This window comes from Tursiops truncatus, chromosome 11, assembly GCF_011762595.2.
Source record: "Tursiops truncatus isolate mTurTru1 chromosome 11, mTurTru1.mat.Y, whole genome shotgun sequence".
NCBI lineage: Eukaryota > Metazoa > Chordata > Mammalia > Artiodactyla > Delphinidae > Tursiops > Tursiops truncatus.
In genome coordinates, this window is record NC_047044.1 from 33,668,916 (window position 1) to 33,677,123 (window position 8,208).

The 8,208-nt window shown below is 35.0% G+C and overlaps 1 non-coding gene across 1 annotated transcript; it reads right to left on the bottom strand.

The window, feature by feature from the left end:
- Window positions 1-3,097: 3,097 nt before the first annotated feature.
- LOC117314426 (U6 spliceosomal RNA) lies at window positions 3,098-3,204 on the bottom strand. The gene has a single exon (XR_004529170.1). It is a non-coding gene; the product is annotated as a U6 spliceosomal RNA (small nuclear RNA).
- Window positions 3,205-8,208: the final 5,004 nt, after the last annotated feature.

The following is an 8,208-nucleotide window of genomic DNA, read 5'->3' on the forward strand; positions in this document are numbered from 1 at the left end:
AAAAAATTATGTTCATTACCTAAGGATACCCTGTCAATAAGAGGATCCATATTCTAATCTGGGTCTTTTTGACAAAAAGGACTAAACTTTTAGCCACTGGGCCACCTGTCTCATTCCTTCAACTCATCTGGAGTTGTAGATTTAGCTCTACTGAGTGATCTTCTATATCAATAACCTTAACTTCTCTGTGTTTCAGATTTATATTATCTGTTAAATAATCAGGATGGAAAACAAAACCACCTTGGAGATAGCAAAATGCAAACTGTCCTGGAGAGCTGGCTGCGTTATCTGAAGGAAAGAACTACCTAGCCAAAATTATGACCATCTCATTCATTCATCCATTCAATTCATTCAAGCAACATTCCATAGCATAGAGATATATCAATTAACTCAAACTATTAAATACTAGGTAACAAGTTTACAAAGAAGAACAAAGCATACTCCCTGCCCTCAAGGAGTTCACCGTCTCTGTGGGGCTACAACTCACGATTATAAACTACGTGTTAAATGAAATAATAAAATATTACGGGAGGATAGAGAAGAGGTACAGTCTAAGGGCAGGAGTGAGTGTGAGCGGTGTGGCCAGTGGGAAAGAGAGGTCAGGTAATGATTTCTAAAGGAATCTCAGATGCAGTTGCTTTGGCTTTCATATGTGTGGAACTGGCAACTTTTCAATCTGATATATTAGTTAAGGGAATCCCCTGAGTTCACCTGAAAGCACAACCTTGTTTTCATCTCCCAAATATTCAGTTACATAGTCAACCACAAATAAAAAATAAAGCTACTATATGATCTGCATCTTTATTCCTGCCCTACTACTAGGTTCATCAGTACCGCTTTTTAAAATTCCATATATATGCATTAGCATACGGTATTTGTTTTTCTCTTTCTGACTTACTTCACTCTGTATGACAGACCCCAGGTCCATCCACCTCATTACAAGTAACTTAATTTCGTTCCTTCTTAGGGTTGAGTACTAGTCCATTGTATATATGTGTCACATCTTCTTATCCATTCATCTGCCAATGGACATTTAGGTTGCTTTCATGTCCTGACTATTGTAAATAGTGCTGCAATGAACACTGTGGTACATGACTCTTTTTGAATTATGGTTTTCTCAGGGTAAATGCCCAGTAGTGGGATTGCTGGGTCATATGGTAGTTCGATTTTAGTTTTTTAAGGAAACTCCATACTATTCTCCATAGTGGCTGTATCAATTTACATTCCCACCAACAGTGCAGGAGGGTTCCCTTTTCTCCACACCCTCTCCGGCATTTATTGTTTGTAGATTTTTTTGATGATGGCCATTCTGACCAGTGTGAGGTGATACCTCATTGTGGTTTTGATTTGTATTTCTATTATGATTAGTGATGTTGAGCATCTTTTCATGTGTTTGTTGGCCATCTGTATAACTTCTTTGGAGAAATGTCTATTTAGGTCTTCTGTCCATTTTTGGATTGGGTTGTTTGTTTTTTTGATATTGAGCTGCATGAGCTGCTTGTACATTTTGGAGATTAATCCTTTGTCAGTTGCTTCATTTGCAAATATTTTCTCCCATTCTGAGGGTTGTCTTTTCGTCTTCTTTATGGTTTTCTTTGCTGCAAAAGCTTTTAAGTTTTGTTAGGTGCCATTTATTTTCATTTTTATTTCCATTTCTCTAGGAGGTGGGTCAAAAAGGATCTTGCTGTGATTTATGTCATAGAGTGTTCTGCCTATGCTTTCCTCTAAGAGTTTTATAGTGTCTGGCCTTCCATTTAGGTCTTTAATCCATTTTGAGTTTATTTTTGTGTATGGTGTTAGGAAGTGTTCTAATTTCATTCTTTTACATGTAGCTGTCCAGTTTTCCCAGCATCACTTATTGAAGAGACTGTCTTTTCCTCCATTGTATATTCTTGCCTCCTCTGTCATAGATTAGGTGACCATAGGTGTGTGGGTTTATCTCTGGGCTTTCTATCCTGTTCCATTGATCTATATTTCTGTTTTTGTGCTAGTACCATACTCATTACTGTAGCTTTGTAGTATAGGCTGAAGTCAGGGAGCATGATTCCTCCAGCTCCTTTTTTCTTTCTTGAGATTGCTTTGGCTATTCGGGGTCTTTTGTGTCTCCATACAAATTGTAAAATTTTTGTTCTAGTTCTGTGAAAAATGCCATTGGTAATTTGATAGGGATTGCATTGAATCTGTAGATTGCTTTGGGTAGTATAGTCATTTTCACAATGTTGATTCTTCCAATCCAAGAACATGGTATATCTCTCCATCTGTTTGTATCATCTTTGATTCCTTTCATCAGTGTCTTATAGTTTTCTGCATACAGGTCTTTTGCCTCCTTAGGAAGGTTTATTCCTAGGTATTTTATTCTTTTTGTTGCAGTGGTAAATGGGAGTGTTTCCTTAATTTTTCTTTCAGATTTTTCATTGTTAGTGTATAGGAATGCCAGAGATTTCTGTGCATTTTGTATCTTGCTACTTTACCAAATTCATTGATTAGCTCTAGTAGTTTTCTGGTGGCATCTTTAAGATTTTCATGTCATCTGCAATTAGCGATGTTGATCATCTTTTCATGTGCCTCTTCGCCATCTGTATGTCTTCTTTGGAGAAACGTCTATGTAGGTCTGCTGCCCATTTTTTTATTGGGTTGTTTGTTTTATTGATATTGAGTTGCATGAGCTGTTTGTATATTTTAGATATTAACCCCCTTGTCAGTCACATCATTTGCAAATATTTTCTCTCATTCCATAAGTTGTCTTTTAATTTGGTGATGGTTTTCTTTGTTCTGAAAAAGCTTTTAAGCTTGATTAAGTCCCATTTGTTTATTTTTTCTTTTATTCCTTTTGCCTTGGGAGACTAATCTAAGAAAATATTGCTACAATTTATGTCCCAGAATGTTTTGCCTGTGTTCTCTTCTAGGAGTTTTATGGTGTCTTTTCTTATATTTAGGTCTTTAAACCATTTGGAGTTTATTTTTGTATATGGTATGAGGGAGTGTTCTAATTTCATTGATTAACATGTAGCTGTCCGGCTTTCCCAAAACCACTTGCTGAAGAGACTGTCTTTTCGCCATTGTATATCCTTGCCTCCTTTGTTGTAGATTTTTTTTTTTTAACACAGAACACTTCACAGATTTGCATGTCATCCTTATGCAGGGGCCATGCTAATCTTCCCTGTATAGTTCCTATTTTAGTATGTGTGCCACTGAAGCGAGCACTGTTGTAGATTAATTGACTGTACATGTGTGGGTTTATTTCTGGGCTCTCTATTCTGTTCCATTGATCTACATGTCTGTTTTTGTGCCAATACCATGCTGTTTGATTACTGTAGCTTTGTAGTATTGTCTGAAGTCTGGAAGGGTTATGCCTCCAGCTTTGTCCTTCTTCCTCAGATTTGCTGTGGCAATTCTGGGTCTTTTGTGGTTCCATATAAATTTATTTTAAAGTGATAAATAAAGCATGTTCTTTGACCTCAGAAAAATTCTAATCAAAATAAGTACAAAAATGAGTCAGAGGGTAAGGATGTGATTTTGCCACTCTTGTCAAGCAAGCTATTCAAATCATTACAAGTATGTGAACTGAATAGGCCGCAAAAAAAAAAAAAAAAAAAAAAAAGATGGTTCAATGATCTTTGAAGTTTAATCTGGCACTATCGTTGGGGATTTATATCAATATTTCAGGCCAATACAAAAATTAGAAATGTTTTACACATATCTGACTTCTAGATTTGTTCACAGGTTATGGGGATGGTATATGTATTCTGGACTGATGTATTTGAAATAAACTACTGTGTCACAAAGGAATGGGAAAGAGAATAAAGAGCTCTATGAATTGTAAACTGTATCTTACATATTTTGTCTGCATAATGATAAAAAAGAGCCATATTCAGAAAAAATCCTATGTTTGCTTTCAAACAATTTTAAAAGATCAATTTAATGTGTAGGTAAAAGGTGTGGGGAGCGATAAGCATTACAGCTAATCACTTTGAGAAAAAGTCCAATGTACAGAGGAAATCAATACATTTCCATAGCAATGGACACTTTCCATTTAATTATACCCATGGTCCTAAATCACCTGACGGCAGGAAGTTTCTTCCTTTTTTATTGCTGTCATTACTACTTAAAAGGTTTTCCTGATACAAAGTCAGCACTCAATCAAGACTTGTTGAATGAACTAAATAAGAATAAGGTTACAGAGTCCCAGACTGGTTTTTTGTGTTTTTTAAGAAAAAGACTTGCAAATGAAAGATACCACTGACAAAGTATTTCTAAACTTCAGAATTTTGAATCCAGCCTAATGCAGTTTGTACCAATATCTCCCTAAATTGAGTATCAAAAGCCTTACAAGTGCATAGAGATTAGAATTTTAGTAAATGTTACTGTAAGAATATAAATCTTCTATATAAAACATTGTTATATTACCTTATTTTGCAAAAGAAAAAACTATATGTGAAACAATCAATCTGTTCAAATGTTTGTTTTAGGTTTGTTCAAATTTGTTCTAGGTTTTCTTTTTACTTAAGTTTTTTAATAAGTTAAAAATATTTTTTATTATAAACTGTAGAATTAAGTTAGTCCCTTTTGTAGGCATGTAAACAGAAATGTAATTACTAAAAGTACACAGGTGGAAGATATAATGTATACTAAGATGTGTTTATGTCTAAAAACATTTTTGTAAAAACAAGCACTGCTATCCAGGTACATATTAAATATTCTGTCTTAAAAGGCATGATATTTAAAGATATAATTTGCCTTCTTTTTAAAAAATTAATACTATCTAATTTGGGAAAGCAGAGTGGGGGCTGTTTTCTTATCCCAAGGTAGACAGAATTTTGACAGGGGCAGGAAATGTGCTTGCACTCCCTATTGTGTAGAAATAATCCTCTTTTTAAGGGATAGTCTTGGCAGCAGTGTTCAGGTGGCTGTGTAGACTGATCTGTGCTTCCTTACCAAATCAGAACAAAAGAGAAGAAAACACATTTTAGCCATCATGCTGCAGATAACTGAAATGAAAAATTACAAGGCAAATTGTTTTTGGCAAAACAGTTTCCTCCCCAGAACTGAGTATCAAAATGTGGTTTCCATTTTTCCACTAACATGTCACAAGTTCCACTCTGGGTGACGTCTGAGATCCTGATTCAGGATGTGGACTAGGAGGGTCCAGGTCATGGTGACACTAACCAAGGTTGTTAGATTTATTAACGTATTAGTCATCTTGCTAAAAAAAGTTTATATAAAATGGGTATATAGCATTGTCTCAACTTCTGTTTCATTATTCTGATTTTAGTTCAATTACATAATCTAATTTGACTGAATCCAAGAAAATAAATTATAATTAAAGAGTAGTTATAATTTGCATTTAGGTAGATAAGGAAAAGAAAAAAATTAAAATAGATACCTGGAAGGTCAGCAGGAACTATGTTCTTGTAAAAATTCAACTTTCAATCTTGAATTTAAACAATCTTGAATTTAAATGGAACTTTAAACGTAGTTGTATGGACAAAAGAAATAACTATATGGTAATAAAGGCTGTCCTCTAGTTTCTAGCACTTCTGCTCCATGCAGCTCTTTGCATCAAAATTTATTCACATCCAAGCTTATTTATCTTTTAACTATCATTATATTTAAACAGATTAGTAAAAGAGACAGCTGGAGTCCAATGAGAGATTGTCTTAATCAGGAAACATTACACAAAAGCAACAACAAAAAAATTAAGGCTAACAGTCCCACATATCCAAGTTTATTTATCCTTAGACTATCAGTAGATTAAAATAGGTTAATAAAATAGACATCTGATGCCCAATGAGAGGTAACTTTAATCAGAAAACATTACATGAAAGGAAAATGGTAAAAGGAATAAGATGAACTGGTGCAAAAATAAATTTATTATATCAAGATATTTTTTAAAGCATTGCTTGTTTACAACAGCAGTCAATGCCCATTAACAACATAATAATCTTCATTTTTGATGACTGAACCCTAATTCTGCTACTGAAATTATGAGTTTAAAAAATGATTAATATAAATTTCCAGTAAATAGTTTTCATCGCAGTTTTTGTAGTGCCAAAGAACATTTCTTGGCTCAGTGTAAACATGTATATTATAGGAAAATGAATAAAGTTGACATCCTTTGGCACATTACACAGTAAAAATTTGGGTGAGATAAACATTTTATGGTACAGATATAAAACTTGCTCTAAGGCCTTGGCATGGATTTAGAAAGGTATAGAATATTGTAAGTCATTTTAAGGACTTCCTCTTTTACTGAGTAGAGCTATTATAAAGTTTTGAGCAGAGGAGATTCTGGTTAGATGTATGCTTTAACAGAATCATGCTAATTGCTGTGTTGAGACAAGCAGAGACACAAGCAATTCAGTAAGAACAGGGTGGCAAGCTTGTAGCTGTGAATGTCATGAGAAATGATCAGATTCTGTATTTATCTGTACTTTTAAAAATAAGAGTGAAGATTTCTTTACCAATCCTATATAGGGTGAGACAAAAAGAAAAAAGTCAAAGACCACAGCACTGTCTTGGGCTGAGCACTGGAACCGTGGGGTTGCCAACGACAAAGATAAGTAAGGCCATGGTGGAATGGATCTGGGGGGAAAGATGAAGAGTTCAGTTTTATACTCATGAAGGTGAGATGATTATTCAGCACTCAATGTATGCATTGCTTCCTAAAATCATGCAGCAGGTGTTCATTGTAGTTGCTGTTTACTGTTGGTTTATTTCTTTGGTTCTTTTGCTTTTCTGCCACATTATCTGTTTCATTTGCCTGTTTTTTTTTGGGTTTTTTTAATTGGAGTATAGTTGATTTACAATGTTGTGTTAGTTTCTGCTGTACAGCAAAGTGAATCAGTTATACATATATCCACTCTTTTTTACCTAGTTGTTCTTTATCGTCTGCTGGGTTCAATACACAAATACGTAAAGAGGATCTAAGGTCTAGGAAGATTTTTTTCCACTGGAGCAGATTTGCATTTGCTTATGCAGGTGGCTGGGGTCATCAGCAAACTAGAATGACCTTAATACTATCAGAGACTGAAATCAGAAATTGCACTTCTTCAATCCTTCAATCCTTGCAAGTACGTTTCACCCTTATTTGGGGGGGTTAGACCATAAGGATCTTAATCAGAAGTCTGCGTGATTTACCAATGCCCCTGGCAAGCCTTGAAAGCAATCTGAATTTTTCTTTCTGTAAACCTTTCAAAAACTTTTCTCATCTGTTTCTTGGCCTCTCAGTCACCTCTTCCAGAATTGGCAAATCCCTGTAAAGGAAAAATGGTGCTAAATACCAAGTTCACACGTCTAGGTTTTATTTCTTTTACTTTGGAATTTGGCCCTATAATTTCCTTGATTGCATCCCATTATGATATTATACACACACATGCACACACACATACACACATACCACACTTTCTTAATCCATCTCAGTACAAGGGTTGACCCAAGGTACCGTTGCCCCTACTGGAAGCAAGACTCCTTGGCCATTATATATTTAAAGTAAGTTTAAATCCAGATTTTATACCTATTAAAGATGGTGGAAAGATAAAAGTTTAACAAGTGCATAAGCTGAGATGTTTCTTTTATTTAAAACTTTGTTTTCAATCCTATTCTCGGTGGTAGGATATAGCAAGGAACAGATAGCCAAGATGCCCACTCTCCTGGAACTTACATTCTAATACTAGAGGAGGACAGAAAAGACCAACATAACTCAGATATCACCAGTGCTATGACGGCTTTTAAGGAGGGTCCCGTAATACAGAGCAGGTAGCAGCTACTTTACATTGAATGGTCAGGGAAGAATTCTCTACGGAGAGGACACTTAAGGTAAGAATTTAAAGACAAGAACAAGTCATGTGGCAATATTCCTTGAAGCGCTGAGCAGAGTTGTATGTGCTTGAGAAATAAGAAGGGGCAAGTGCATCTGTACTGTGTTAATTAAAAGAATTGTAGAAGAAGTTGAGAGGTCAAGTAAGGGCAAAATCATATAGAGCCTTGCAGGTCAAGATAAGGAATGTAATAAATAACACATATGCCTGTCTAGGTTTATTTAAGACACCAAACTACCAACGAAATGATGAAGAGATACAAAAAAGGTAAACTCTTGCCTGCTGGAAACTCCTCAAAAACAATGAGAAAGGGTTTTTAATATATCTTTCAACTCAAATATTTCTTTTTCCTCTCATAATGACTTCTAAACTGATCTGATATTGGGTTAAA